The sequence below is a fragment of the Cricetulus griseus genome, chromosome 4, assembly GCF_003668045.3.
Source record: "Cricetulus griseus strain 17A/GY chromosome 4, alternate assembly CriGri-PICRH-1.0, whole genome shotgun sequence".
Lineage (NCBI taxonomy): Eukaryota > Metazoa > Chordata > Mammalia > Rodentia > Cricetidae > Cricetulus > Cricetulus griseus.
Window position 1 is genome coordinate 109,354,071 of NC_048597.1, and position 14,853 is coordinate 109,368,923.

General features: G+C 43.3%; 1 protein-coding gene across 6 annotated transcripts in view; it reads left to right on the forward strand.

Moving 5' to 3' along the window:
- Nucleotides 1-10,403: 10,403 nt before the first annotated feature.
- The window catches only part of Tpst1 (tyrosylprotein sulfotransferase 1), a 69,404-nt gene continuing 64,954 nt past the window's right edge, over nt 10,404-14,853 (forward strand). For 3 of the 6 annotated variants that reach the window (XM_035443366.1, XM_035443364.1, XM_035443368.1), the window contains exon 1: nt 10,408-10,584. The gene's annotated coding sequence lies outside the window, so the exon portion shown is untranslated. Of the gene's footprint in view, nt 10,585-10,640; nt 10,906-14,853 lie in introns of those variants that run through there. The other 3 variants (XM_035443369.1, XM_035443367.1, XM_035443365.1) reach the window with 3 other exon arrangements.

Here is a 14,853-nt window from a genome sequence, read left to right on the forward strand (position 1 = left end):
CAATTCCTCCCCAGGGATAGTGAGGCCCCCAACAGGGACCTTCAAAGTCTGTCATATTGTTTGGGCAGGGCCTAGGCCCTCCTTGCTGTATCTGGGCTGCAGTAGTATCCCTTCATAGGGAATGGGCTCCCAAAGTCCATTTGTACTCTAGGAATAAAGACTGGCTCCACCATTAGAGGTCCCATAGACTGTCTTGGCCTCCTGGCTAGCACCCACATTCAGAACGCTTGATTTGGTCCAATGCTGTTTCCTCAGCTTTATGACTAGGGTCTCCATGCTATCAGTAGGTCAGGTCCACTGTTTCTGCAGGTCTCTCCATCCCCATCTTGGCTCCTTTGCTCATCCCTCCTCCCTCTCCACAACTGAATTCCAGTAGTATGGTTCAATGCTTAGCTGTGGGTGTCTGTTTCTGCTTCGAACAGCAATAGGATGAAGGCTCTCCTTCCTCTCCCTGCCCCCAGGCTCCCACTTTGTTCAGGGGTTCTTGTCCCCATCCCCTTCCTCTAGAGACTATGCAATCTTCTCTTGGAGTCCTCCTTGTTTCCTAGCTCCTCTGGCAGTGTGGATTGTAGACTAGTGATCATATGAATTTTGTCAAAGGCTTTTTCAGCATCTATTGAGATGATCATGTGGTTTTTCTTTTTCAGTTTTTTTCTAAGATAAGTTTTTATTTTTCTCTGATACCTATTTTTTTATTTGAATTAGAAACAAGATTGTTTTACCTGACAATCCCAGTTCCCTTCTCCCTCCCATCTCCCCCTACCACCCCCTCCCCAACTAAAACCCTACCTATCACGTACCCTTTCTGCGCCCCCTGGATGGTGAGGCCTTCCATAGGGTGTCATCAGAGTCTATCGTATCCTTTGGGATAGGGCCCCGTGTGTCTTGGCTCAGGGAGTATTCCTCTATGTAGAATGGGCTCCCAAAGTCCACACCTATGCTAGGGATAAGTACTGAACTACTACTGCAGGTCCCATAGATTTCCGAGGTTTCCTCACTGAAACCCATGTTCCTCGGGTCTGGATCAGTCCCATGCTGTTATCCCAGCTATCAGTCTGGGGACCAAGAGCTCCCCGATGTTCAGGTCAGCTGTTCCTGTGGGTTTCACCAGCCTTGTTTGGACTCCTTTGCTCTTAACTCATCCTTCTCTGCAATTGGATTCCAGGTCAGTTCAGTGATTAGTTGTGGGTGTCTGCTTCTACTTCCACCAGCTGCTGGATGAGGGTTGTATCCTTTGCCTTACAGAAGCTTCTCAGTTTCATGAGGTACCATTTATCAATTCTTGATCTCAGTGTCTGTGTTACTGGTGTAATGCTCAGGAAGTTGTCTCCTGTACCAGTTAATTCAAGGGTATTTCCCACTTTGTCTTCTAATAGGTTCAGTGTGGCTGGGTTTATGTTGAGGTCTTTTATCCATTTTGACTTAAGTTTTGTGCAGGGCGATAGGCTTGGGTCTATCTGTAATCTTCTGTATGTTTGCATCCAGTTATGCCAGCACCATTTGTTGAAGATGTTCTCTTTGTTTCAGCGTATATATTTCAATTGTTTGTCAAAAACCAGGTGTTCATAGGTGTGTGGGTTAATATCAGGGTTTTCAACTCTATTCCATTGGTCTACCTGTCTATTTTTCAGAACTATAGCTCTGTAATAGAGCTTGAAGTCAGGGATGGTGATGCCTCCAGAAGTTCCTCTATTGTATGGGGTTGTTTTGGCTATCTTGGGTCTTTTGTTTCTCCATATAAAGTTGAGAATTGTTCTTTCAAGGTCTGTGAAGAATTGTGTTGGGATTTTGATGGGGATTGCATTGAATCTGTAGATTGCTTTTGGCAAGATTGTCATTTTTACTATGTTGATCCTACCTATCCAAGAGCATGGGAGATCTTTCCATTTTCTGGTATCTTCTTTAATTTCTTTCTTCAGAGACTCAAAATTCTTATGGTACAGGTCTTTCACTTTTTTGGTTAGTGTTACCCCAAGGTATTTTATGTTGTTTGTGGCAATTGTAAAGGGTGATGTTTCTCTGATATCTTTCTGCACCAATGTGTCATCCCTATATAGTAGGGCTACAGATTTTTTTTTGAGTTAATCTTGTATCCTGCCACTTTGCTGAAGGTGTTTATCAGCTGTAGGAGTTCCCTGGTTGAATTTTGCGGGTCACTTATGTAGACTATCATATCATCTGCAAATAGTGAGAGTTTGACTTCTTCCTTTCCGATTTGTATTCCCTTGATCTCCTTTTGTTGTCTTATTGCTCTAGCTAGAACTTCAAGGACAATATTGAAGAGGTATGGAGAGACAGCCTTGTCTTGGTCCTCATTTTAGAGGAATTGCATTGGGTTTCTCACCATTTAATTTGATGTTGGTTGTCGGCTTGCTGTATATTGCTTTTATTATGTTGAGGTATGTTCCTGTTATCTCTGATTTCTCTAGGACCTTTATCATGAAGGGGTGTTGGATTTTGTCAAAGGCTTTTTCAGCATCTAGTGAGATGGTCATGTGGTTTTTTTCCCTCAGTCTGTTTATATGGTGGATTACATTGATGGATTTTCATATGTTGAATCATTCTTGCATCCCTGGGATGAAGCCTACTTGATCGTGATGGATGATTTCTCTGACGTGTTCTTGGATTCGATTTGCCAGTAATTTATTGAGAATTTTTGCATCAATGTTCATGAGGGATATTGGTCTGTAGTTCTCTTTCTTAGTTGTGTCTTTGTGTGGCTTGGGTATCAAGGTTATTGAAGCCTCATAAAAAGAGTCTGGTAATGATCCTTCTGCTTCTATTGTGTGGAATACTTTGAGGAGAATTGGTATTAGCTGTACTTTGAATTTCTGGTAGAATTCTGCACTGAAGTCATCTGGCCCTGGGCTTTTTTTAGTTGGGAGACTTCTTATGACTGCTTCTATTTTATTAGGGGTTATAGATCTATTTAAGTTGTTTATCTGTTCTTGATTTAATTTTGGTAAGTGAAATATGTCCAGAAAATTGTCCATTTCCTTTAGAGTTTTGAATTTTGAGGAATATAAGTTTTCGAAGTATGACCTGATGATTCTCTGAATTTCCTCTGTGTCTGTTGTTATGTCCCCCTTTTCATTCCTGATTTTATTAATTTGCATATTCACTCTCTGCTGTTTGGTAAGTTTGGATAAAGGTTTGTCTATCTTGTTGATTTTCTCGAAGAACCAACTCTTTGTTATATTGATTCTTTGTATTGTTCTCCTACTTTCCATTTTATTGATTTCAGCCCTCAATTTGATTATTTCCTGGCATCTGCTTCTCCAGGGTGTATTGGCTTCTTTGTTTTCTAAAGCTTTCAGTCGTGCTGTTAATTCTCTAGTGTGATTATTCTCCTGTTTCTTCATGTGGGCATTTAGTACTATGATCTTTCCTCTTAAGCACTGCTTTCAAAGTATCCCATAGGTTTGGATATGTTGTGTCCGAATTCTCATTGAATTCTAGGAAATCCTTAATTTCTTTTTTATTTCTTCCTGGACCCATGAATTGTGCAGTTGGGTGTTACTTAATTTCCATGAGTTGGTAGGTTTACTGTAGTTCGTGTTGTTGAATTCTAATTTTAAAGCGTGGTGGTCTGATAAGACACAGGGGGTTATTTCAATTTTTTTTGTACTTGTTGAGGTTTGCTATGTTGCCACGTATGTGGTCGATTTTAGAGAAGGTTCATGTGACACTGAGAAGAAGGTAAATTGTTTTGTTTTTGGGTGGAATGTTCTATATATATCTGTTAAGTCCAATTGCGCCATAACTTTATTAGTTCTTTTGTTTCTTTGTTAAGTTTCTGTCTGGCATTCCTGTCCAGTGGTGAGAGTGGGTGTTGAAGTCTCCTACTATAAGTGTGTGCGGTTTTATGTGTGATTTGAGTTTTAGTAATGTTTCTTTTACAAACGTGGATGCCTTTGTATTTGGGGCATAAATATTCAGAATTGAGACTTCATCCTGTTGGATTTCTCCTATGATGAGTAGGAAGTGACCTCCTTCATCTCTTTTGATTGATTTTAGTTTAAAGTCCAATTTGTTGGATATTAGGGTTGCTACCCCTACTTGTTTCTTGGGTCCATTTGATTGGAAAATCTTTTCCCAACCTTTAATTCTTAGGTACCGTATGTCTTTGAAGTTGAGGTGTGTTTCTTGTATACAGCATAAGGAAGGATTTTGTCTTCTTATTCATTCTGTTAATCTGTGTCTTTTTATAGGCGAGTTAAGACCATTAATGTTGAGGACCATTGATTGTTCATTCTTATTTGTTTTTGATTTGGTGATGGTGGCGAAATTGTGTGAGGGATTCTATCCCTTTTTCCTTTTGGCTGTTGGTAAAGTGGGATTATATATTGCCTGTATTTTTCTGTTTGTTGTATTGCCTGTATTTTTCTGTTTTCTTCCTTGGGTTGCAGTTTTCCTTCCAGAACTTTCTGTAGGGCTGGATTGGTGGATATGTATTGTTTGAATCTGGTTTTGTCGTGGAATATCTTGTTTTTCTCCATCTATAATGATTGAAAGCTTTTCTGGGTATAGTAGTCTGGGTTGGCATCCGTGGTCTCTTAGTGTAGGTAGAATATCTATCCAGGACCTTCTGGCTTTCCGAGTTTCCATGGAAAAGTCAGGCATAATTCTGATGTTTTGATTATTATGTGACTAGGAGACCTTTTTTTTGTTGAGTCTATTTGGTGTTCTGTAGGCTTCTTGTATTTTCATTGGCATGTCTTTCTTTAGGTTGGGAAAGTTTTCTTCTATGATTTTGTTGAATATGTTTTCTGTGCCTTTGAGTTGGATTTCTTCACCTTCTTCTATACCTATTATTCTTAGGTTTGGTCTTTTCATGGTATCCCATATTTCCTGGATATTTTGTGTTAGGGTTTTGTTGGACTTAAGATTTTCTTTGGTTGATGAGTCTATTTCTCCTAGTGTATCTTCAACTCCTGAGATACTTCCATTTCTTGTATGCTGTTGGTTATGCTTTTGTCTGTAGTTCCTGATCGTTTACCCAGCTTTTCTATTTCCATCATTCCCTCAGATTTTGCTTTCTTTATTGTCTCTATTTCAATTTTTAGGTCTTGAACTGTTTCCTTGAGAGATTTGTTGATATCTTGGGGATTTTTGGTTTGTTTTTTTCTTCCATTTTTTAAAAGGGATTTTCTCATGTCCCTTTTGAGGTCCTCTATCATTTTCATGAAGATGTTTTTAAGTTCATTCTCTATTGCTTCATCTGCATTGTGATGTTCAGGTCTTGTTGGTGTATGGTTCCTAGTCTCTGGTGGTGTCATATTGGGTTTTCTGTTGTTGAATGTGTTTTTACATTGACCTCTTCTCATCCTTTCTTCTGGTGGGTGTAGCAGGAGTCTCTTCCTCTCCTGGTGGGTATGGGACCAAGGTTCCCTTCTGGTATATGCAAACAGATCCAATACTCATATGTCTGTCCTCTTGTCGTGGATGGAGGTGGCACTGTTACCGAGGCATTGGCAGTGTCTGGGTGTGTCAGATCCCACTGCCGAGCTCAGATCCGGCGAGCAAACCCCTGGTGTCAGATGCCTCTGAGCAGGGTCACTGAACTGCTCAGTTTGTTTATATGATGGATTACATTGATGCATTTTTTTTATGTTGAACCATCCCTGCATTCCTGGGATAAAGCCAACTTAATCATGGTGGATGATTTCTCTGATGTGTTTTTGGATTTGATTTGCCAGTATTTTGTTGAGTATTTTTGCATCAATGTTCATGAGAGATATTGGTCTGTAATTCTCTTTTTTTGTTGTGTCTTTGTGCAGCTTGGGTACCAAGGTAATTGTAGCCTCATAGAAAGAGCTTGGCAATGTCCCTTCTGCTGCTATTATGTGGAACAATTTGAGGAGTACTGGTATTAGCTCTTCTTTGAATTTCTGGTAGAACTCTGAACTGAAACCATCTGGCCATGGGCTTTTTTTGGTTGGTGGATTTTTGATGACTGCTTCTATTTCATTAGGGGTTATAGGTTTGTTTAAATTGCTTATCTATTCTTGATTTAATTTTGGTAAGTGATAACTGTCCAGAAAATTGTCCATTTCCTTTAGATTTTTGAATTTTGTGGAGTACAGGTTTTCAAAGTATGACCTGAAGATTCTCTGGATTTCCTCAATGTCCGTTGTTATGTACCCCTTTTCCTTTCTGATTTTGTTAATTAACATGCTCTCTCTCTCTCTACCTTTTGGTTAATTTGGATAAAGGTTTGTCTATCTTGTTGACTTTCTTGAAGAACCAACTCTTTGTTTCATTGAGTCTTTGTAGCTTCTACTTTATTGATTTCAGCTGTAAGTTTGATTATTTCCTGGCGTCTAGTCCTCCGGGGAGAGTTTGCTTCCTTTTGTTCTAGAGCTTTCAGTTGAGCTGTTAATTCTCTAGTGTGACTATTCTCCAGTTTCTTCATGCAGGTACTTAGTGCTATGAACTTTCCTCTTAGCACTGCATTCAAAGTGTCCCATAGTTTTGAGTATGCTGTGTCTTCATTCTCATTAAATTCTAGGAAGTCTTTAATTTCTTTTTTTTTTTTTTATTTCTTCCTTGACCCAGGAATGGTGCAATTGCACATTATTCAATTTCCATGAGTTTGTAGGGTTTCTGCAATTTGTGTTGTTGTTGAATTCTAACTTTAAAGCATGGTGGTCTAATAAGATACAGGGGGTTATTCCATTTTTTTTTTTTATCTGTAGGTTTGCTGTGGTCAATTTTAGAGAAGGTTCCATGTGGCGCTGAGAAGAAGGTATATTCTTTGTGTTTGGATGGAATAGTCTATAGATATTAGTTAAACCTAATTGGGTCATAACATGTTCGTTCTTTTGTTTCTTTGTTATGTTTCTGTCTAGTAGTCCTATCTAGTGGTGAGAGGGGGGTGTTGAAGTCTTCTACTGTAAGTGTGTGAGGTTTTATGTGTGATTTGAGCTTTAGTAATGTTTCTTTTACAAATGTGGGTGCCTTTGTATTTGGGGTATAGATGTTCAGGATTGAGACTTCATCTTGATGGACTTTTCCTGTAATAAGTATGAAATGCCCTTCTTCATTTCTTTTGATTTTAGTTTGAAGTCTAATTTGTTAGATATTAGGATTGCTACACCAACTTGTTTCTTGGGTCCATTTGATTGGAAAATCTTTTCCCAACCTTTAATTCTTAGGTACTGTCTGTCTTTGAAGTTGAGATGTCTTTCTTTCTTTCTTTCTTTCTTTCTTTCTTTCTTTCTTCTTTCCTTCCTTCCTTCCTTTCTTTCTTTCCTTTCTTTCTTTCTTTCTTTCTTTCTTTCTTTCTTTCTTTCTTTCTTTCTTTCTTTCTTTCCCTTCTTCTTCTTCTTCTTCTTCTTCTTCTTCTTCTTCTTCTTCTTCTTCTTCTTCTTCTTCTTTTTTGGCTTTTTGAGACAGGGTTTCTCTGTGTAGCTTTGGAGCCTATCCTGGCACTCTCTCTCTGGAGATCAGGCTGGCCTCCAACTCACAGAGATCCGTCTGCCTCTGCCTCTGCCTCCCGAGTGCTGGGATTAAGGCATGTGCCACCAATGCCCGGCGAGATGTTTTTCTTATATGCAGCAGAAGGATGGATTCTGTCTTCATATCCATTCTGTTAGCCTGTATCTTTTTATAGGCAAATTAAGACCACTGACATTGAGGGGTATTAATGACCATTGATTGTTGATTCTTGTTTGTTTTGGATTTGTCGGTGGTGGTGTTTCTTGAATTTTTTGGTTTGTCCTTTCCTCCATTTCATGAAATTTTTTGCCTGCTTTTTCTATTCCTTTAAGGGATTTTCTTGTTTCCTCTTTAATGGTCTCTATCATCTTCATAAGATAATTTTTAAGGTTCATTTCTTCTTCATCCTCTGCGTTGGGCTTTTCAGTGCTTGCTGGTGTGGAGTCCCTAGACTCTGGTGTCATATTGATCTTTCTGTTGTTGAGTGTGTTATTCTGTCGTCTTCCCATCCCTTCTTCCAGTGGATGCAGGTGGGGTCTCTCCCTCTCTCAGGCGGCAGGTGGAGGGCAGAGGGAGGAAGAGTGCCAAGGGTGAGGTGCGTCCGGACTCAGGGTGGGCCTTCCCGTCTGAGCAGGTCCATTCTTGTCAAGGGGGAGGCTCAGGAAGAATCGAGGTAGAAGGATCATACATTCAAGGCCAAACTAGGAGAGTTTTAGATTTTTAGTACGTTTCTATAATTTATTTCTGTGTATATAGGTGCTTCTCTGTGTATACGTGGGTGCCTGTGGAGGCCAAAGAGAGCATCCAATCCTCTAGAGCTGGGGTTAAAGGTGGTTGTGAGTCACTTGACATGGGTGCTGAGAAACAAACTCTGGTCCTTGACAAGGGCAGTAGCAATCTACATAATTGAACCAGCTTGTTTTTGAGTCAGGGTCTCATGTAGCCTAGGGGTACCTCAAACTTGCCTATGTAGCTAAGACTAGCTTTAAATATTGACTCTCCTTTCTCCACCTCCCAAGTGTAGGGATTATATGAGTATGGATATGAACCATAAAGCCCTATTATGGTGCTTTTCTTTCTTTCTTTCTTTCTTTTTTTTTAAGACAAGAACTCTCTATGTAGCCTGGAACTCCATTCAGTCCTGACTCCTAATTCTTCTGCCTTAGCCTTCCTAGCTACCCAATTTCAGGCAAGTGCAATATCCATCTTGAATTTTACTCTTTTTTTGGTGGGGGGGTATAATAAATGATCTTCCCTTGAACATTCATGGAGCCCTCTTTTAGTCTTGTCAGCAGATTTCTAAGACTGGACATCTTTCTCTAGGTGATGTTCCTCCTGGAATGACGACAGGAATTTTGGACTTGGCTTCTAGGTCCTTGAGTCTGTGCTATCTCCAGTCCATGTCAGTAGAGTTGAAATTATGACTTTGATAAAACCTGGTGTTAGATGTGCATGGGGATTGTAAAGGAGAATGACTGGTTTTCAGTTCTGAAATTTCAACCCTCTCATTTCTCCTTCCCCTTTTCATGGTGTCCTTTTTTTCCTGTAATGATTTGCCCATCACCATTTATTTATTTATTTATTTATTTATTTATTTATTTATTTATAGCTCAGACTGGCCTCAAACTCAGTATCTAGACAAGGATGACCCTGAACTCTGTATCCTCCTTTCTCTGTCTCCTAAGTTGTGGGGTGATAGGCACACGTCACCAATTCTAGTTTATATGGATCTAGAGATGGGACTCAGGGCCTAATACACATAGGGCAAGCATTCTAGCAGCTGAGTTCCATTCCCAACCTCCCTCTTTGAAAAATTTTAAACTCTGAGACAGATCTTGCTATGCAGCCCAGGCTGGTCTTGAATACCGCCCTGCCTTGGCCCCTCAAGTCTTGGGATAATAGGTGTGCATCACTTTGCCTGGCTTCTGGGCAGGAGGCAAAGTGAGATTGGGATACGATTTTGTTTTTTAAAGATTTTAAGTATTTATTATGTATACAACATTCGGCTTCCATGTGTATCTGCACACCAGAAGAGGGCACCATATCTCATAACAGATGGTTATGAGCCACCATGTGGTTGCTGGGAATTGAACTCAGGATCTCTGGAAGAGTAGTCCATGCTCTTAACGTCTGAGCCATCTCTCCAGCCCTGGGATACGATCTTGTTCTGTAATATACATCTTGGCCTGAAACTCACTTTGTATACCAGACTTACTTCAAACTCTTGGCAATCTTCCTGCCTCGGCCTTCTGACATATTACAGATGCGAGTCATCACACCTCCTGTCATTTATTATGTTTTATTTTATTTTTCCAGACAGGATCTCCTGCTGTTCAGGATGACCTCAAACTCCCTGTGTAGCCGAGGATGACCTCGAAGTTTTGATCCTCTTGCTTCTATAACCTCAGTATTGGGATTAGAGGCATGTACCACCATTTCCAGTTTATGCAGTGTTGAGGATGGAACCCAAGGCTTCCTCCTCAGCCCTCATTTATACTTTTCTGTGGTATGGAATATTGTGCAAATTGAAGACCAGGCAGGGAGGCGGGGGAGGGGGGAAGTCTTCCTAGGAACACTCTTTTGTTTGTCTCTGCCTGGGTTTCAAGGATGAAGGGCCTTCTTGGACATCCCCTGGGGGCTCGGGGCCCTGTCCTGGCTTCCCTCCAGTTAGGTCACAGGCTCCGTTGCTCTAGCAACAAACTACCCCTGCAGGTAGCTGCAGGGGTGCAGGGGTGCTCCCCTCCGGCGAGGCGAGTTGGCCAAAAACTGGGCCCAGATGTCAGACCCCACCCCTCAGTGCCTGTCCCACCGGCTCTCTCCCAAACCCCGCCTTCCCCCGGAACCGACAAATCAGAGAGGCAGACACATCGCGCGGCCGGGCTTGGAGTAGCCAATGGCGGCGTGCGTGAGATCCTGCGGCCACGCGGCGGCGGGCGGCGGGCGCTGAGGAGGCGACCGCGGCCAGTCGCTGCTGAGGCGGCGGGCGGGTGCGCTTCTCGGCGGGGCCGGCCAGGGCGGTCGCCTGGCGTTGAGGAAGCGCTCCCGGGGCGGGCGCCATGGCCACCAGCTAGGGCGGCGGGCGGGAGAAAAGGCCGAAGCCCAAGATGCTGGAGCGACGGCACGGCTGCGCCTCTGCCATCGTAGGTAAGCGGTGCCGCGCTCCGGGCGCCGAGCCCCGGACGCCTCCATCCTTCATCCCGCCTGCCCCTTCCCCCATCGCCCCGGCCAGCCGCCCGGCCGCCCGTCGCGTCCCGCTCCTGTCGCCCAGCAGTCCCGGGCGCTGCTTGCTGCGTCTGCCCAGCAGGCTTTCCGATTCTCCACTCACCGTCCCCCTCCTCACCTGTGCACACTCACCCGGCATCCTCAGCCTGATGGAGACCGTCATCCCGTTTTTTGAGGACCGCCCCCCCCACACTTCTTTTTATGAGACATCTCATTTTGTAGCCCAGGCTGGCCTTGAACTCAGTGAGTACCCCTTCTTGGCTTCGCCCTAGATTCATTGCGCAGCCCACCTTGTCTTTGAACTCATTGTGTAGCGTAGGCTGGCTTCAAATTTCGTAGCTCAGTATGACCTGGGAATCGTCATCTAGCCCAGGCTGGCCTCAAGCTCATTATGTAGATCAGGCCGTGCCTCCGCCTTCTAGGTCCTGGGTGGCAAGCATGAGCCACCGCGAGTCCCCCTTTCCATGTCAGTTGCTGATTCCCCTTCATGGGGTAGTTTGTACCTTTTAATTCAGAGACACTTTGTTTCTTTCCTCTGCTCAACTCTTCTGACTTTAGACAACCTCTGTCTCTTGCCTTTTCTTCCTCTCGACTCTTGACCCTTCAGACATTCCCTGCGATCCTGATGCTAGTTCCTTTTTCCTTGTTTTGATTTATATATGCATACATGTCTTGTCTGCAGGAATGTATGTGCATCATGTGTGTGCCTAGTGCCTCAGGAGGCCAGAAGAGGGCGTTGGGTACCTGGGAGTTGGAGTTACCAATGGTTGTGAGACTCCATGTGGGTACTGGGAATTGAACTCCCATCCTCTGCAAGGGACAAGCAGATGGCTCAGGGAGTTAAGGCTCTTGCTGCCAAACCTGACTACCCGAGTTAGATCCTCAGGGCCCGAAACATGGTAGAAGGAGAGACTTGGCTTCTTCAAGTTGTCCTCTGACCTCCACAGGATCCACCCATACCCTAATAAATAAACGATGTAAAATAGTTCTAAAGATAAGTATCCTAATTTATTCTTGAGTTAGCCGTACCCATAATGTGTAAAGTGCTCACTGATGGTCACTCACACAGTAGGTCTAGCACATGGAGGTAGTCCCAGCTTTGCTTAGAGTGACTACTTGGAGATCCTTTGACTTCTCCCTCCTTTCCCTCCCTCCCTCTCTCCCTTTCTCTCCCCTCCCCTCCCTCCCTTCCTCCCTCCCTCCCTCTCTCCCCCCCTCTCCCCTGCTTAACAGAAGAAACTGGTGGGTGCTAGGCCTGGATCTCAAGGGTTTGCCATTTTTGCCTGTTGTCTGTGCTTATTTGATTCTGATCTGTCCTTTTATCTCAGGACGAGGGGTCCTCATCCCTCAGGAGAATCCACCTGGCTCTGCCTTCCAAGTACTGGGGTTAAAGGCATGTGCCACCATGTTCAGAATGTTTGTGGTTTTTAGAGATATTTATTTGGTCCCCATTTCTGGTGAATGTCAGGCCTCAGTTTTCATCTCTGCTGCTAACTTGGGCATTACAAATGTGGCTGGTTCTTCCTCCCTTCCTCTCTCTTCTCTCTCTGTCTACCCATGGCCTCTAAGCATACATATAGAAACTTTAGAACCAGGGAGTAGTAGATGAGATGGCTCAGATGTTAAGAGTTTGTACTATGCTTGAAAAGGACCTAAGTTCAGTTCCCAGAACCCATATTGGGCAGTTCACACCTGCTCATTGGTTATGAAGCCCTCTTCTGGACTTCGGGACACCTGCACTGACATGCATGAACCCACACACATGCACACATATATGCACAAAATTAAAAATAAAGTGAATCTTTGAAAATACATATCAGAATCATTTCCTTTCTCCTTGCTGTCATGAATCCTATTGTGACCTCAGGTCTTTTTCTCTCCACTGACAGAATGTTGACTCAGGCATTGATTGTGCTCAAAGATGGATGTGATCTGCTGTGTGGTTGCTGGGAATTGAACCTGAGTTGTCTAGAAGAGCAGCAAGTGTTCTTAACCACTGAGCCATCTCCCCAGCTCTCCCAAAGTGAATTTTTAAAAAGATTTATATGTGCCTATGTGTCTGTATGTATGAGTGTATGCACCTGTGTATGTGTTAGGGGTACATGTGCCTGTGTATGTGTATGCACAGAGGCCAGAAGAGGGCATCTCTGGTCCTTGTGACTGTGCAGCAAATACTCTAAACAGTGGAACCATCTCTTCAGCCTCCAAAAGGATTTTTGACCCTTTACCTGAAGACTGGTATGGGAGACAGAAGGATGAATTGGGGGGTTCCAAGTGTGATAAAGGGAACGGGAAGGGGCTGGGTCATATCTTGTTGCACTTATAGAAAAGCTCTCAGTTTATTTTAGCTTTATGGGTATTTGTGTGATGGGTGCACATGTGTTTGGTCATCACCTTCTACCTTGTTTTGCCTAAAGGCAAGGTCTTTTCTATTTCTCCACCATATCAGGCTAGCTGGCTGGCAAGCTTCCAGAGATCCTTTTGTCTTACTTCTACCCTGCTGTAGGAGCATTGAGATTACAGGCACAAACTACTGTGTCTGACTTTATATGGGTTCTGGGGATCCAAACTAAGGACCTCATGCTTGTGTGCAAGCACTCTGCCCCACTGACTCATTTCTCTAGCTGTCACCCCCCCTTTTTTTTTGAGATAGGATCTCACTCTTAATTCAGGCTGGCCCAGAATTAGCTACAATCCTTCTGCCTCAGGGTCTGAGTGCTAAGATTACAGGCATCAGCAACTACACTGGGCTGTCTTATGCTTAATGTTTACTGTCAAAAGTACCTGTGATTATTGTATTTGCTTGTTTATGTATCCTTTCCCTTTCTCAGCCCTAAGGGTAGGGCTTTGAAATCAAGTTGGGCTTCCACCTCTACATCTTCTACTTGGCAGGTCACATGAATGGGCATTGCGAATAGATTTTTTTAAAAAAAAGATTTATTTTTAATTGTGTGTGTGTGTGTGTGTTTCTGTATGTGAGTGTGTAGGTTTGTACGTGTGTGTAATGCCTGTTAAGGCCAGAAGAGGTCATCAGATCCCCTGGAGCTGGAGTTACAGGTGTCTGTGAGCCACTTTATGTGCTGGTGGTCAAACTTGGGTCTTCTGCAAGCACAGCAAGCGCTGAGCTTTCTCTCCAGCTTGGAGAATCCCTTTTGAAAGAGTCTTCTGATGCTGGTAATGTTGTGGAAGATCAGTTAGACAGAGACAAGACTGGCTTCGTGAGGTCACCAAGGACTCCAGGTGCAGATGGCGAGGCCAGTGAAGCTGGCGCGGCTAGGATTTGAGGACAGAGATTTTTGGAGACTTGGGTATCAAATTCAGGGTCTTCTGTGTGCTAAGCAAGCACACCGCCACTGATCTGAACTACATCATAAGCCCTAAGAGCACTTCTCCATTTCTGGCTTTGGTAACTGTCCAAATGGTGTTTCTATTCACCCTGTTAGCAAATGCTAGAAAAGAAACAGGTTTTGAAGGGGAAAGGAGAGACCCAGTACTGTATCTGCTTGCCGAGCGTCAGCCTTCTTTCTCGAATAAGCAGCCCCTGGATATTTATTTGTAAGCCTTTGGTAAATTTCCAGAGTTCTGAGAAAGTTGATTGTAACCATTTTGTCAGTGTTCCTGTACTTCCATGAAGATCAGACTTTGGAAGTCCCAATTCCACCATCCTGGGAGTGCTTCTGTGTGTGTGTGTGTGTGTGTGTGTGTGTGTGTGTGTGTGTGTGTGTGTGTATACTCCTTTTGTGTATCAGCAGTTTACCACTGTGCACTTCCTGTGGACTAAGAACATCAGGCCAAGCAGTGCTGAGAGTCATTCTCATGGCATTTGGGGGGCTTTTCTAAGCTCTATGAATGTCTCATTCCCTAAATCTCTAGTCTTGATTGCTGTATTTGTGATTGCCACTGCCTGAAGCTGTGGCATTAAGTAGTTGTCTCTGATTATTTTTAAACAAATGCTTTGGGGATATGGCCATTCATATGAAGGGAGCTCTGATTCTATTCAAATCAAGGTAAGTCCTAAGAATGGAGCTTAGATAAGGTAAGTAGCGACAGCTCTTTGAGGGCACTGTTTTGTTTGAGTTGCAGTTCTGGTCTGCCCTGGTCAGTGGCTATTGGTGTTCATAAGATGTTTATGAGGCTGTTGGTTTTCAAGGTTTCTTCAGAGCTGGGGGTAGAGAGTGAGGCAAGGTACAG